Source organism: Rutidosis leptorrhynchoides, chromosome 3, assembly GCF_046630445.1.
Source record: "Rutidosis leptorrhynchoides isolate AG116_Rl617_1_P2 chromosome 3, CSIRO_AGI_Rlap_v1, whole genome shotgun sequence".
Taxonomy (NCBI): Eukaryota; Viridiplantae; Streptophyta; class Magnoliopsida; order Asterales; family Asteraceae; genus Rutidosis; species Rutidosis leptorrhynchoides.
In genome coordinates, this window is record NC_092335.1 from 486739932 (window position 1) to 486758285 (window position 18354).

Below are 18354 nucleotides of genomic sequence, written 5' to 3' on the forward strand. Positions count from 1 at the left end.
GACTAAGGCATGTACATAAGTGAAAGTCTAGACATTTATGCCTTAGACAAATAGTGTTTCGTGGTTAATCACGAATGGAGTGATATATGTGAATTTTGTTGGGTCTTAACAAAATTTAACAAAATCACTTGACAAAAGCATTAGCCCAAGAATTAAGTGCGCACAAGTCGGCTAATGATGTGGGATTGAAGTCCATTAAATCTTCCAAAGTGAGACGCCCAATTCCCTTCTAGTACAACGCTAGAAGCTGAATTCAATGAGGTAAGCTTACTTTCTGAAGATTGAAACACATAAATATACTGATCCCAAAGTATGTGTTTAGACCTGTAAGTGGAGTTAGGTTGAAGTTTAACTTCCTAATGCCTCTTTTGAAAAATTGCATATGCGGGTGCAAGATGGAAAAGAGTTACCTATGTGAGTATGAAGTTTTGCCGCTTCAAAGAAGCTTGGACTTGGCTTCCTATATACTCATGAATGGATATGGACGCATGGCTTATAAAAGCGTCAAGACGAACAATAAAGCATTGTAAGAAACTGATATGTATATTATTTTATAGTTTTCAAATGAATTGAAGGTTCAATTCTTCACGAACACCCTGATTTTAGAATTCTCGTAAAAAATATACTAAGTGGAAATTCAATTCTTCACGAACATTTCCATTTACGCATTAGTTTGTGTGTTTGTTCAAGTTATTAAGTAAATCTAAGGATTACACTAAAATGGGGGGATTGTTGGTGATTTTAGTGTCATTGGTCATTTTGTGTGATAAGGTGATTTACTTGGGACAAATAGATTTCTAGTTAAGCTTTATAACAACTTAGGAGAATGTGGAGTACACGCTTGTTTAAGCTAACTAGAGTCATCTAATTGAAAGGTTGTGTTTGTTAGTTGGTGTCTTTTTGGCCAAAAGACATAACTAATCGTGAAATGGTGTGAACTTTAATGGAATGGTGTAAGCTTTCGTGGAATGGTGTAACCATTCATGATGTCTTTTCATTAAAAGTTATAACCTTTTGATAATGCTAAAAACGAACATATATTTCATAGCATTATCCCTCAAGAAAGACAAGCTTTTAGTTGCAATTGTCCTATTTACAAGTGATATTCGTTTAAATAATAAAAGGTGAAGACAAAAGGCAGATTCGACGAATTGAAGACGCAAACGACCAAAACGTTAAAAAGTACAAAGTACAATCAAAGAGGTTCAAAATATTGATAAGAAACGCCTAAAAATGACAAGAGTACAAGCCGTGAAATGCAAAGTACAAGATATTAAATTGTACAAAAGAACGTTCGAAAATTCGGAACTGGGACCAAAGTCAACTTTCAACGTACGACGCAACGGACCAAAAATTACAAGTCAACTATGCTCAAGAATATAATATAATATATAATTAATTATATATATTATTATATATTATATATTTACGCAGCCCACGTTTTAGATCAATATGTGAGCTGTAATCCAGACCTTCGCGGGCCTATAAAAGGCAACGAATTCTGCACAACGAAAAACACATCTTTTTCTTTCCTATCTCTCACTCGTAATATATATATATATATATATATATATATATATATATATATTATAATTTTAATTTTAATTTTAATTTTAATTTTAATTTTAATAATAAGGGTATGTTAGTGAATGTTGTAAGGGTGTAAGTCGAAATTCTGTCCGTGTAACGCTACGCTATTTTTAATCATTGTAAGTTATGTTCAACCTTTTTAAATTAATGTCTCATAGCTAAGTTATTATTATGTTTATTTAAGCCGAAGTAATCGTGATGTTGGGCTAAAATATTAAAGATTGGGTAATTGGGTTTTGTACCATAATTGGGGTTTGGACAAAAGAACGAAACTTGTGGAAATTAGACTATGGGCTATTGATGGGCTTTATATTTGTTTAATTAAATGATAGTTTGTTAATTTAATATAAAGATTTACAATTGGACGTACCTATAAATAACCATATACACTCGATCGGACACGATGGGTGGGATATTTATAAGTACTAATAATCGTTCATTTAACCGGACACGGGAATAGATTAATAGTTAATGGACTTATTAAAACAGGGGTGAATTATATACAAGGACACTTGGTGTAATTACAGTTTAAGTCCCCAATTAGTTGGAATATTTGACTTCGGATATAAGGATAATTTGACGAGGACACCCGCACTTTATATTTATGACTGATGGACTGTTATGGACAAAAACCAGATGGACATATTGAATAATCCAGGACAAAGGACAATTAACCAATGGTAATAAACTAAAACCAACACGTCAAACATCATGATTACGGAAGTTTAAATAAGCATAATTCCTTTATTTCATATTTAATTGCACTTTTAATTATCGCACTTTAATTTATCGTCATTTTAATTATCGCACTTTTATTTATCGCAATTTCATTATCGTTATTTACTTTACGCTTTAAATTAAGTTATATTTATTTTTAATATTTTACATTAGGTTTTAACTGCGACTAAAGTTTTAAAATCGACAAACCGGTCATTAAACGGTAAAACCCCCTTTTATAATAATAATACTACTTATATTTATATATATATATTTATTTACAAATATAGTTTCAAAAATATAGCGTTAAACTTGGCTAAGATCCTTGTGGAACGAACCAGACTTACTAAAAACTACACTACTGTACGATTAGGTACACTGCCTATAAGTGTTGTAGCAAGGTTTAAGTATATCCACTCTATAAATAAATAAATATCTTGTGTAAAATTGTATCGTATTTAATAGTATTTTGTAGTAAAAATATAACTATTTCGTATACACCTCTACGCACATCAAGTATTTTTGGCGCCGCTGCCGGGGAAAGTTAAACGCCGAAAGCGCAACGCTATATAAAAAAACCAAAAAAAAAAAGATTTTTATTAAGTTTTAGTTTATTTTTGTAAAAATACGTTTTAAATATTAAAAAAACAAAAATATAAAAAAAATATTTATATATTTTTAAGAATTTGTTTAAAATATATAAAATTATAAAGTATTTCTATTTCTATTTTTCAAATTATAAGTTTTTATTTATTTTATATAAATATTTTATAAAACAGAAAATTAAAATAAAAAGTAAAAAAAAATTAAATAAAACAAACTTAACCTGCAAAATTGAACCATTCTCGTTTGAACCTACAACTTCTGCACTCGCGGAGTTTTTCTGGCACGTGGCACCGCACTCGCGAAGCGGTCTGACAGGTCAAACCCTCAGCCAGCATTAATTACGGATTTAGGGTTAAATTTTTATTATTATTATTATTAAAACTGATTAGGTTTTATTATTTAATTAGTTTTTAGTTTTAAGTTTTAATTAATTTTGTAATTTAAGTTTTATCTAGTTTTATTAACTATTAAATTAATACTTTTATAAAATAAATAATATAAAAATAATATTTTTATAAAAATTAGTAATTTTATCATCTTTTTATAAATTGTATATTTTAATATTTTAAATCATAATTTGTATATTTATCGTTCGTATTTAGTTTTAAGTCATAGTTTTTGCCATAGTTATTTTTATTTCTAGATTTTTAGGCTTTGCCGTATAATCCCTTAAGTGTTTTTTCTTTAAAGATTTAGGTGCTTTAGAATTTTGCGACGCCGTTTTAAGATTTTAATACTTTTTAAGTTATTACCGTTTTGGATTTAGAATTCCTTTTAAGCTTTAATATTTTTAGACGCAACTTTTAATTCTTAGTTTTTAGACTTTTAAGTTTCGACGCGCTACGTTTTTTTTTTTTTCGACCTTTTATTTTTCGATGTTTTTCGACGCGCTCTTTTTCTTTCTTATTTCACGACGCTCTAGTTTTTAGGACATAGAATTTTCTATTTCTTCTCTAAAATTTCTTTAAACGAAAAATTATTTTAAGTGGTTAAATTGATAGACATCCTAAATTTTCTGGTTCGTAGTAATAGTTGGATTTGTTAGTGGCTGAGTTGTGAGCTTCCGATTTAACGAGTTCTGGCTCCCTGCTACATCTTTTGGCTATTCGAAACGTGGCCAAAAGCATAAAAGTCTATTAATTGGATAACTTATATAATTTTTCTTTCTTTTTAAAACTAATAGGATATTCAGTGAATGCACCGAGCAAAACGTTCACCACCTTTTATACGTTCACCACCTGTAACTCGATCAAGACATCTAGCCAATATTGTTGCCGTTGATTTTTCTTTAAAATCGTCATCCAGTCGACCAAGTACTCCAATTCAAATTTCCGATAATCCATTTTTTGAACCCGATCTCACAATTGAGAATCCGGAGGATATTCAGGGACAATTCAGAGATCCTGAACCATTAATCTTTCCTCCAGAACCACCAATCATTCAAACAGAGATTGTCGAGGAACAACCCATTAAATCAGAATCCTCTAGTGATTCAGATTCAACAAATTCAATCATGGAAAATCTGGAACCTCTAAGTATGGAAGACCGAATGAGAGCTAAACGCACTGGCCAAGGTCATGCAATTACTCAACCAGACATTAATGCAACAGATTATGAAATCAAGGGACAAATCCTACACATGGTAACTAATCAATGCCAATTTAGTGGTGCACCGAAGGAAGATCCAAACGAACATCTTCGTACTTTTAATAGGATATGTACACTATTTAAAATCCGAGAAGTGGAGGATGAACAGATATATCTCATGTTATTTCCCTGGACTTTAAAGGGAGAAGCCAAAGATTGGTTAGAATCGTTTCCTGAAGGGGCGATTGATACATGGGATGTTTTAGTTGAAAATTTTCTTAAACAATTCTTTCCGGCATCTAAAGCCGTGAGACTTCAAGGAGAAATTGTTACGTTCACACAAAAGCCAAATGAAACTTTATATGAGGCTTGGACAAGATTTGGAAAGTTATTGAGAGGATGTCCGCAGCATGATTTAGACACTTGTCAAATAGTACAAATATTCTACCAAGGATGCGACATCACTACACGAAAAGACATCGATATAGCAGCTGGTGGTTCCATTATGAAGAAATCCACAACTGACGCTTATAAAATTATTGATAACACTGCTTCCCACTCACATGAGTGGCATCAAGAAAAAGATATCGTTAGATCATCTAAAGCAGCTAGAGCCGATTCTAGCCATGACTTTGATTCCATTTCTGCAAAGATAGATGCTGTCGAGAGACGAATGGAAAAGATGACTAAGGATATCCACTCAATACGAATTAGTTGTGAGCAGTGTGGAGGACCACATTTGACAAAAGATTGTCTCAGTATTGAACAAACAATGGAACAAAGAGAGAATGTTTCATACATGAACCAAAGGCCTGGAATTAATTATCAGAATAATTATCAACCTCCAAGACTAATCTACAATCAAAATCAGAATTATAACCGAAATGTTCCATACAACAATCAACAAGGTCCTAGCAATCAGCAAGTATCTAATAATACTCACAATCAGCAAAGACCTATTTTTCAAAATAAACCACCACAAACCGATGATAAAAAGCCAAATTTAGAAGATATGATGTCGAAGCTAGTTGAATCTCAAACTCAGTTTTTCACATCTCAGAAACAAACCATGAACAAAATGCTCAAGCATTTAGAAATCAACAAGCTTCTATTCAAAATTTGGAACAAGAAGTAAGCAACCTAGTAAGGTTAATAGGTGAAAGAAAACCGGGAAGTCTACCTAGTGATACAAATGCTAACCCCAGGAATGAAACAGCTAAAGCCATTACTACAAGAAGTGGTATTACACTTAAACCACCTGAAATGCATGTAATTTCTGATGACTCTATTCCTACTCCACAAGAACCACAACCTGAGCAAGATAAGGAAACAGAACCGGTAGTTGAAAAGGTTAATGAAGATAACACAGTTAAGGAAAAGCCTTATGTTAAACCATACCAACCACCACTTTCTTATCCGAGTAAAATGAGAAAAGAGAGACTTGAAGCCGAGCAATCCAAATTCTTGGATATGTTTAAACAAATAAATGTCAATCTTCCTTTCATTGATGTAATTTTAGGAATGCCTAGATATGTGTAACAACCCAAACCAAACCATGAACAACCCGCGTAAAATGTGAAAAAAAAAAAAATTTAAGCTGTTCAGTTGGTGGCGCAGCGCGCCAGGTATTCGCGCGGCGCGCAGAATCACCTGGACAGCCCGCTGTCCCCGGAAGTCAATTACACGAAAATGTTTGACCTTTTCCCGGCATAATCAGACATAACGCTTTCAACCACATACTCATACATGTAAAACTAACACGTTCCATTAATAAAATTAGTTTTACGAAGCGGGGCCCACACGACCCAAATTACAAGTTTAATACATAACGCGAGTTTCGACCACAAAAAGTTTAAATGCCAAACGACACATCGAGCATGGTGTTTGGGGTTAAACTACCCAAGTCTCGGTCGAACTTCCAAAAGCTATAATCCCCGAGCCACTAATCCAAGCAAATACCTTTGCCCTTATCCAAGCCGGATTCTAAAAAGGTAAACAACGAGAGGGTAAGCTAACGCTTAGTGAATGCAATAATTATACACATACATACATAACCTACTTACTTGCAATCACATACACAATTACCTCATTCATGCTAGCAAATTAAAGGACATACCAACGCAAGGTATAAAGCTAATCTCCAAGACCACAAGTTAGCACGAACGATAGCATATAACTCGAATAACATAAAAAGCCACACAACAAGCACATAACCATGGTTAACCATTAATACAAAGGGATGGTACTTCGAATTTCCCATCGGTGTTCCCAACAACCGCTAGTGCATAATGAATTATAACACTAACCCTGGAATGGTATCGATCGCCCGAACTTTAAACCCACCCGTCATGCGTAATGTGGTATCGACGCCCGAACCTTATACCCACACTACACGCCTACACACATATATGACATGGTATCGAACGCCCGAACTTAAACCCATATCATATATCGACCCGATGTGGTATCGAATGCCCGAACTTAAACCCACATCGAACCTCATACAAGTAAATACATTATGTACACACATGTATAATCATTCCACTCACCTTACGCCTTCGGTGAATCGATAAACCAAGCTTGAAACTTCAAGGTAACACACCTATTACAATGTACACATAATCAACATCCATTCAAGTTGGTCAAACTCGCAACACTCACCATCACTAGGTCGTTTTGACCCATTTGGACACTTAACCCTAAAATTGGGTCAACTCACACCAAAAACCCTAACATTAGCCAAGATAGGTTTAAAACACATTTCAACACTAGGTTTATGCATTAATCACAAACATTAACTAACTTAGGTCCATTTTGACCCATTTGACCATTTAAAGTCAACACACCCATTTCGGGTCATCCACTAACCCACACAACGCCCATTTACATATATATAGGTGTGCTAGCAATTTACTAACTAATTTAAGTTTATAAACATCAATTTAACACTTTGAAAACCCTAGTTAGTCATCTTTAAGTCTATTCGACCCAATTTCACCCAAAACCCCCAATTCACTAACAAATGGGTTTTATGTGCAACACTACCCAAACCCTAACCCTAACCCTTAATATAATTAAAGTAAGAAATTAGGTTTTATAACTTACCAACACAATCACCACGTAGCTAGCGACTAGATGAACGACTTTAGTACTCTCACTAAGACCCGATTCAACCTCCCTCTTCCTTTAATGGAGCTCTCTCACTCTAGAACTTCCTCTCTCTCTAGGATTTAATGGAAAGCGATAAGGTAGACGGAAATGGAGTAAACGAGACTCCAACAACTGATCCCAAGCCTTAAAGTCGATCCCTTGTGAATTTACCAAAAAGCCCTTAAAATATCTAATTTAAAAGCAAGTTATGAGCTGTCAGCCCGTAATGGCGCGGCGCGCCATAATTCGGCGCAGCGCGCAGATATCCTGGGCAGAATTCTTTTCTCTTTTTAAATATACAAAGAAAACCCCACAACTTGAATAACTTAATTTCACATATGTACAAAGAAATATTTGGGTCTTACAATATGCTAAATTTCTGAAAGATCTAATCACAAATAGAAAGAAAATGGAAGAACACTCGACTGTTACAATGAATGCTAATTGTTCTGCAGTGCTATTGAATAAGATACCTGAAAAACTTTCAGATCCAGGAAGTTTCACAATTACATGTTTTCTGGGTAGTCTTAGTTCAATAGAAGCATTGGCAGACTTAGGTGCTAGTATAAATCTAATGTCGTATTCACTATACGCTAAACTAGACCTTGGAGAATTGAAACCAACACGAATAAGCATACAACTAGCCGATCGATCAGTAAAATATCCTAGAGGGATAATGGAAAACATGCTAGTTAAAGTTGGTACTTTAGTATTTCCAATAGATTTTGTTATTCTGGACATGGAAGAAGATTCTCGAGTTCCTCTCATATTAGGAAGACCATTCTTAAACACGACTAAAGCAATAATAGACGTGTTCGGTAAGAAACTGACCCTAAGTATAAAGGACGAGAGTGTTACCTTTTATATTGATAGAGCCATGCAACAACCGCAATCTGCAGATGATACATGTTATTATATTCAAACTATAGATTCACATGCAGAATTGTTAGAAGAATTTCCAGAATTACAAGGAACAGGGGAATGTTCTTTAGGAGAAGGAACTGAACCAATTGATGAAACTGAAATGTTAGCTAAACTTATGGCTAATGGATATGAACCAACAACAGAAGAAATTCAAATGCTAAAAGAGGAAGACAGATATCGATATAAATCATCGATAGAAGAACCACCGACATTAGAATTAAAACCACTTCCAAACCATTTGGAATATGCTTATTTACATGGTGAATCTGAATTACCTGTAATAATATCGTCTTCTCTTACTGAAAATGAAAAATCTCAACTCATTGCTGTGCTAAAAGCTCATAAACCAGCTATTGCATGGAAGATTCATGATATTAAAGGAATAAGTCCTTCGTATTGCACACATAAAATCCTTATGGAAGAAGGTCATAAAATGTATGTGCAACGCCAATGAAGACTAAATCCTAATATGCAAGATGTTGTTAAGAAAGAAATTATTAAACTGCTTGATGCATGTTTAATTTATCCAATCTCTGATAGTCCATGGGTAAGCCCAGTTCAATGCGTACCTAAGAAAGGTGGCATGGCTGTCATCACTAATGAGAAAAATGAGCTTATTCCTACTAGGACTGTAACAGGATGGCGTGTTTGTATTGATTATAGAAAATTAAATGACGCCACCAGAAAAGATCACTTTCCCTTACCTTTCATTGATCAAATGTTGGAAAGATTAGCCGGGAATAGTTACTATTGTTTTCTTGATGGTTTTTCCGGATATTTTCAAATTCCAATAGCACCCGAGGATCAAGAGAAAACCACATTCACGTGCCCTTATGGTACTTTTGCTTACAAACGCATGCCATTTGGACTTTGCAACGCCCCTGCAACCTTTCAAAGGTGCATGATGGCAATTTTTCATGACATGATAGAAGAATGCATGGAAGTTTTCATGGATGACTTTTCAGTCTTATGTGATACATTTGAAACATGTCTAGTTAATCTTGAACGAATGCTTATTAGATGCGAACAATCAAATCTAGTTCTTAATTGGGAGAAATGTCATTTCATGGTTAAAGAAGGCATCGTTCTTGGACATAAAATTTCAAAGGAAGGAATTGAAGTGGATAGAGCTAAAGTAGACGTAATTGCTAAACTTCCACATCCCACCAATGTTAGAGGAGTTAGGAGTTTTCTAGGGCATGCCGGTTTTTACCGACGTTTCATAAAAGATTTTTTTAAAATTGCCACTCCTATGAATAAACTCCTAGAAAAGGATGCTCCATTCATCTTTTCAGACGAATGCATCAAATATTTTAATATTCATAAAGAAAAACTCACTAATGCTCCGATCATGATAACTTCAAATTGGAATCTACCGTTTGAACTAATGTGCGATGCAAGTGATTTTGCAATGGGAGTCATTTTAGGATAAAGGATTGAAAAATGATTTCAACCTATATATTATTCTAGTAAGACGTTACAAGGAGCACAAACGAACTATACAACTACTGAAAAAGAACTCCTTGCTATTGTCTTTGCTTTTGACAAATTTCGTTCATATCTCGTTCTAGCTAAAACGGTGGTCTATACCGATCATTCTGCTCTTAGATACCTATTTTCGAAACAAGATGCCAAACCATGATTAATCCGTTTGATCTTACTCTTACAAGAGTTCGATATTGAAATCCGAGATAAAAAGGGAGCAGAAAATCTCGCCGCTGATCATCTTTCTCGTCTTGAAAATCCTGAATTAGAAGTTCTGAATGAATCAGCCATACAAGATAACTTTCCTGATGAATATCTATTGAAGATAGATTATAATGAAATACCATAGTTTGCAGACTATGCAAACTACTTAGTATGTGGATTCTTTGAAAAAGGATTATCGTACCAAAAACGAAAGAAATTCTTTAGTGATATAAAACACTATTTCTGGGAAGATCCACATTTGTTTAAAAGTTGTCCCGATGGAATAATACGCATGTATATTCGGAGATGAAGCTAGTCAAATCTTAAACCATTGTCACACAGGACCAACAGGAGGGCATTATGGGCCTCAACTCACAGCAAGAAAAGTTTACGATGCTGGATTCTATTGGCCTACAATTTTCAAAGACGCACACCTTCTTTGCAAATCCTGTGATGCATGTCAAAGGGCCGGAAAAATAAGTCAACGTGATGAAATGCCACAAAATGTCATTCAAGTATGTGAAGTATTTGACATTTGGGGTATTGACTTTATTGGTCCATTTCCAAAATCTCATAATAATCTCTACATTCTCATTGCCATTGATTATGTATCTAAATGGGTGGAAGCACAAGCTCTCCCAACTAACGATGCACGAGTTGTAGTCAACTTCTTAAAACGTCTTTTTGCAAGGTTTGGAACACCGAAAGCTTTAATAAGTGATCGAGGTACTCATTTTAATAATATTCAACTTGAGAAAGTTCTCAAAAGATATGGAGTAACTCATAAAATCTCAACCGCTTATCATCCACAAACAAGTGGACAAGTTGAAAATACCAACCGAGCTTTAAAACGTATTCAAGAGAAAACCGTAGGATCAAATCCGAAGGAATGGTCCATGAAATTGGAGGATGCACTCTGGGCTTTTAGAACAGCCTACAAAACTCCAATTGGAACCACACCTTTTAGACTCGTTTACGGAAAAGCATGTCATCTTCCAGTAGAAATTGAACATAAAGCATTTTGGGCTTTGAAGACATGTAATCTTGATTTACATGAAGCCGGACGTCTACGGTTAAGTCAATTAAACGAGTTAGAAGAATTAAGACATGAAGCATATGAAAATTCGTTAATCTATAAAGAAAGAACAAAGAAATGGCATGATAAAAGAATCAGAAGTTCAAAAGAATTTAAGGAAGGAGACAGAGTTCTTCTTTTCAATTCAAGATTCAAGCTATTTTCTGGAAAATTGAAATCAAGATGGTATGGACCATTCATAGTTAAAAGAGTTTTCCCGTATGGAACAATAGAGTTAATAAATTCAAATGGGATTGAATTTAAAGTTAATGGTCACAGAGTTAAACATTACATAGATAGTCCAATGGAAGTTGAAGATGAAGTTAATCACAATTTCGACACCACAGCTAACTAAGTGTGGGAAGGTTCAAATCTTTTTAGGGTAATATGTATTTCTATTAGATTTAGATATTCTGTTTTCATGTAGTTTCCGAGAATGGAATCCGAATGGTCTTTCCCTAGCAGACCCTAAAGAACTAGTCTTCTCCCCCCATTCTGAATTTTTTTTTTTTTAAGTTTTACAAGATGAAGAATTCCTTTGATCTGAACCATGGTCTAATGCTACACACTATGATTACTAAACGTAATAATGACACACTTCCGAGTGAACTGGTATCATTTATAAGAGAAAAAATGGACGGAGTAAGAAAAGAACTCAGAAAAGATCATCATAAGATACATTTTGGTAAAGGAAAATCAAAATCCGCAACAAAAAGAAGAGCACGACACCTTGAAAGATGTTATAAATGCGGAAAATGGTCACACGAAGGTAAATGTTCAAACAATCAAACATATTCAAACACCGAATTTGTTACTCTATGCAGAGAAGGACCATTCATATGTTTAGAAGAAAAGATATTGAAGATTCGAGGTTATGCTTATGTAGCTATGGAGAACCAAATCACACGATTCTTCTATGAGTCGGCTAAAGCAGGTCTCTGAAAATTCTTTCTCATAGGTAAGTATGTACAGTTTTTATTTATTTTTATTGCTTTTAACCTTTTGATAATAAACGCTGAATCGTTCGCTATAAAGTATTAAATTGGTATTCAATAAAATTAGGTATGCGTAACCGAAATTATTGATATCATACAAAAATTTATTACATCACTGCAAAATTTACCGTTTTTTCTTAAGGTATAAATATCTTTAATCAATCAACTAAAAATATTTCAGAAATTCGTCAGGGGTAAAACTAGGTCGTTGAACCGAAATTACTTTACCGAAAAGAGGGGCGTATATTTTTGACAATATTTGATTGATTAAAGTGGGATAAAAGACCAAAAATATTTTTTTTACCTTGTTTTTAAAATTAATATATAAATATTAAATTAATATTGTAAACTTTTTAAAATCAATATATTTAAGTTTGTAAATATTTGAAAAATTAATATTTTTATATAAGTTTGTATGTATAAAAACAAAAATACAATATAAAATTAGTGTGAATTTTTAATTTTAATAAAATGAATTTTTAATTTTATGCATTTTAAAATTAAGTTTGGTGTGAATTTAAAAACAAAAATTTACATTATTTCACTAATTTAAAAATATGATTTTTAAAATTCGTCGTGAGTTGAAAACTAGGTCGTTGAACCGAAATTGCTTTACCCGAAGGCGGGACGAGAAATTTTATTATCATTATTTTTAATCTTATTGAATTAAAGTATGCCAAAAAAATTAAAAAAAAAAAAAAAAAACCAAAAATCTTTACTTTTAAAACGACGCTTAAAAAGTAACAAATTTTAAAACTTTATCGAGGGACGGACTAGGACAACGATCCGAAACGCCCTTATTCTAAAAAGAAACAAATTTTTAAAATTTATTAATCTATGTTTTATTAGTTAAAGGTTTTTATATATAAAAAAAAAGAGATAAATCCGCACTCGCGGAGTTTGGATTGGGCCCACCTCCATACTCGCAGAGTTTAAAAATTCCAGAAAAAATAAAACTGGTCGAACAGACCAGTTTGCACACACACACACACACACACACACCCAAATACTGCGAAGAACATACACAAACACCTCCCAAATTCATGATTTTTCACCATAAATCATCAAATTTTTTGCTAAAATCACAATGAGGAGATTATTTACAAGGAGTTACTCAAGGAAAATGGTAATTTATACATCTAAAAACTCTTTAATCCGGATTTTTAATGTTCTTGAGCAAATTTATACCTAATTTGATTTTGATGATTTTTAGTGTAATTGTGCTTAAATTAGTTGTATATTATGCCTGTATAACCTAGATTGATGCTATTTAACATGATTAGAAGCCTTAAACTTCAATTTTTGAGTAATCTAGGGTTTGTGTTCTTGAGCAAAATTGGGGCTTTTTGATATAAACGGGTTATGGCCGAATTTTGTTGTTAGTTTATGTTAAATTGAGTTGTGTAACATGTTTAGGTTGCTAAATGATCAAAACTTTGATCCTAAACACAATTTATGAAGATTAAAGTGGACTTTTTGAGTCAAAAATACATGAACTTGATCTAATTCATATGAATGCCATGTGGAACCTGTTTAATTGCTATAATGATTATTTTTGACATGTTTTAGAAGTTAAATGATTTGGAATGTTGTATACATTTTCATATAAGTTTATTTGTAAAAATATAGAATTGTTAGTATTATGTAAATGTGTATAAAGTTTAATATAGTTTAAACATGTCATTGTAATTGTTTTGATTTATGATTTTGCTAACACTAATGCATATTTGGATGCACAAAAATTATGTTTGATGTGTTTTGCAGACTGAAAGGGGTGAATCTTCATCCCAGGCTCGCAATGCTCCTCCTCCTGAGAATGCGGAACAACAGGAAGTTAATGACTTTTATCGACAAAATGTACCTCATCCAGTCGCTTCATATTCAAATATTCATGAGGCAGATTTACATCCAAATTTGAGATTCGATAGATTTTGGATAGACTATCCAAAATATCAGAGGAACTTGCACACCCTTCAGTCTAATGTTGTTGAGGTGCCTAGGATAATAGAATGGGATCCGTTAGAAGCAGTTGGATTAGCCGAACCAATCAGAGAATTACTTACACAAAGGTATGGTAATTCTACTTTTAATGATTGGGTATGTTTATTCAACATATATAGGCCTGTATATAGAGAATGGTGTGTGGAGTTGTTATGTAGTATAGAAATAAATGATCGGGTATCTACTTTAACCGATCGAAGTTTTCTTAGATTTTTATTAGGAGGTGAGATGCGCCATATGTCCCTACTAGATATGGCTCAGGCTTTACGTATATATACGCCTGAGGAGTTAGCATCTGCTGATGGTCAAAGGTTGATAGTTGAGGGTAGGAGGGTTGATGAGAATTTTGATATGAATGGTGTATGGAGTAGAATGACTAGCCATAACTGATTCAAAGGGGGATTTTACTCTTATCTTGATATTGATAGAGCTGAATTAAGAGTAATCCACAGGTTTTTAGCCAACTCGATTACACAGCGAGGTTGAAACAAAGAGAAGGTAAATGAACAAGATTTATTCTACCACATGTGTATTCGAGACCCACAGAGCGCTGTAAGTATACCTTATTGTGTGGGTTATTATCTATCGACTATGATTAGGGGTATGCGGCCTAATAGCATAATAGGAGGTGGTATCTTTGTTACATTAATTGTTGAACATCTCGGTGTGGATAGAAGTCGGGGGGGATTATTAATGGCAGAACCAGAACCCCGTGATAGGATAGATTTATGCGTGTATCATGGTGCTAAGGTTTTAAAGAAACGAAACAACGCTGCAGCACAATATGATGGCAGGCATCCACAGGTCGAGAGAGATCAACAGCAAGGTACTGCGGGAGGGGGTAATCAGATGACAGAAATGCAACTTTTTATGGCTCATCATGAGTATGAAATGGCTAGACAACGAGCATTTCAAGATTGGCAGTATCATCAAAACCAAATCATAAGTCATCGTGCACACACAAATGAAAACTACATTGCTACTCCAATGCCCGTATTTCCTCCCTGGACAATAGAGACCCGACCGCCGTACCCTACATATGACCCAGCTCAAGCATTCTACAACACATACGGCTATGAATGGGATCCCTATTGGCACCATCCTCATCAACCCTGATTTTCTTTATGCTTATTTTTATTTATTTGGTAACTTGTAATTTTATACTTTTAATATTTCTTTTGATACTTTAATAGTTTTTATAATTTTCTAACTTTTCTTATTAGATTTTTAATAATTTTTGAATGTGGGGTGATATACCCAACTTCAAAAAATATGTGTATATATGTTTGTAGTTTATCTCATGTACAAAACAGGGTAAAACAGTGCATTTTCAAAGACTGGCATTAAGTTCAGCAAAAGCTACTAATTTTGACGACAAAACGAAAAACAAATGTGATGTAACAACAAGACGGAATGAACAAATGATGTGCACCATTTATCATTCAACAAACAAACGGCAATATGTTTGGAAACTTTGGTAAAATTTAATCATTTTTCTACGATAATCACCCTCAATAATTTAAATTGTTACTGATTTCTTGCAAATGAGGGCATTGCAAGATCTTAAGTGTGGGAAGTGGTTAAATTCTTTCGGATTTTTAAAAATTTTTAACTTATACACTTGGTTACCATTACAAATACTAGTAACACAGTAGTTGTATTAGAATCTAGTGCTCTCTGATAATAAAGAACAGCCTTAGTCTTATATACTGACTACCCAATTCTAGTAAAAGTTTTCAAAATTTTCAATTAAATGAACTCAAAATCATGTTTATACATATTTATGAATGATAAAACTAGGTGTTAACACCGAAATTATTGTTACCTCGGAAAGGACATAAATTGAGAAACAACCCAAAATGTTAGAATTCATTTAAAATGGAATAGAGGATAATAAAAAGGCAAAGAAAGGAAAATAAAAGCATAGTGTGGGAAAAATTTACCAAGTTATTTAAAACATATATCACATATTTTTGTACAAATAACTGAAGATACTCTTATTTTGGACAATTTTATCAGTTTTACCCAACTTCTTATAATATATTTGAAAGAAAAGATGGATCTACACGATGAATCAATTCCATCATTAAAAGGAAGTAAAGTCTTCCGAAAAAGACACGCGCTTCTTGATTTAGGTCAGGAAGTTGTCGTCCAGACCAGTTGTAGAGTCTATGAAAAACCTTGAAAAGTTTTCTCGAAAATCAGCTGGAAATCCACGGACCTCAACATCAAACATGTGATGACCCAGAAATTTCCGATCAAATTTAAACTTTAATCTTTATATGTTTCGGACACGATAAGCAAAAATCTGAAATGTTGAAATCTCAAAAACTTTAGAACTATGTTCATATACTCAATTGACCTTTTGACTAGTTTCGACGATTCACGAACCTATAATTGTAAACAGAAATGTAAGTATAAATAATTATATATGTAAATAATTATATACTATAAATTAAATATATTAATAAACCAGTATGTGATTTAGATAGAAAACTTAAATTGATATTTAAAACATGATTATATACGAAGAGTTTGATTTAGAAATTACTACAATATATTGACAAGCTAATATTACAAAAGATATTATAAAGATAAAGTTAAATATAGTACATGTACAATTGACGACCAATTGCATTCGCATCTCAATTTGATTTCTTGTAGTCTTCTATTTGATTATTAGTGAAAAGTTAATTTGGAGTGTTTTATGAGAATAATATTAGCTGTAGAAAGAAACAAATGAAGCCTACTGAATTATTGGTTGTAATTTAAACTCTGGATAATTTCAAATTAATTACACATGATGCGAATCATTTGATATTTATATTACTAGTACGTACTGTGTTTGATTGATTTTATTTTCTTCCACTAAAACATATATATTTATATTATATATGTATTTTTTTATATAGATAATAAGATAGTGAGCTGCAGTGAAATATAGATATAATTGCACAACCAGCCAACTTTCAACTGTTGCATTTCCTTTACCTTTTTGAATTTACGAACTCATTGTTTGATTACTAGCCACTTTCAGTTATCCATCATATTCTATCATTGACTAACTTTAAATACCTTTATCTATCTATATTATAAACACATGATAATCAATCATTATCTTTTCCAATATATACTTAATACGGATGCATATAGATATATATACAATTTCACATAATCCATAATTCATCAACCTTACAATTCTCCAGCATAATCATCATTCTTTTTCTCTCATGTTCTTTACGACACCCCCTCTTCATTTATGTACATATAAACATATGATTACATACATCACCATCAATTCTTATTCCATTTAATTCGGTTCCTACTTGTTGTCTGTTACTACATTCAATTGTGAACCAAAGACTCTCATAAAAACACCTTTATCATCTTGCAACCAAGAACCCATTTAATCACCATTCCCGGCCACCAACACCACGAGAAAACCACACTATGAACCGCCACCCCCTCCTTCGTGAACAACCCACAACTACCTTCTCTCTCTACGTCTCTCTCTCTCTCTCCCCCATTCTTACTCGAGCTCCTTCTTCGTCTTTTCGTTTTAAACCATGTTCAAGCCACCCATCAAGAACCATAGCTACCTTTGCACCACCATCCCTCGCTATAAGTATTTTTTTTCTTCTGCTTTGATCATAACCGACAACAAAACAACCACCACCTTATCATCACAAAACCATTGAAAGCACTTGTGAATTACTGCTGCTGCTACGATTTTGATTTTTCTGGTTCTTGTATCCATTTTTCTTGTTTCTACTTAAACATTGAATATATAAATACAAGAGTAATAATAAGGAATGATGATAGTAACGTGGTTATATAATAACAAGATGATTAAAGTGAATTGCTAGTGGAGCTTTGTTGGTGCTATTACACGTTCCCATTTCTTGTTGTTTGATTCTCTTTATGTTAAACTTACAACCCCACTTGTTGACTTATAATAAAGTGGATGATTTCTTTATATTTTTGGTGGGTAACCGAACCCCTAGCTATCAAGCCGTTTCT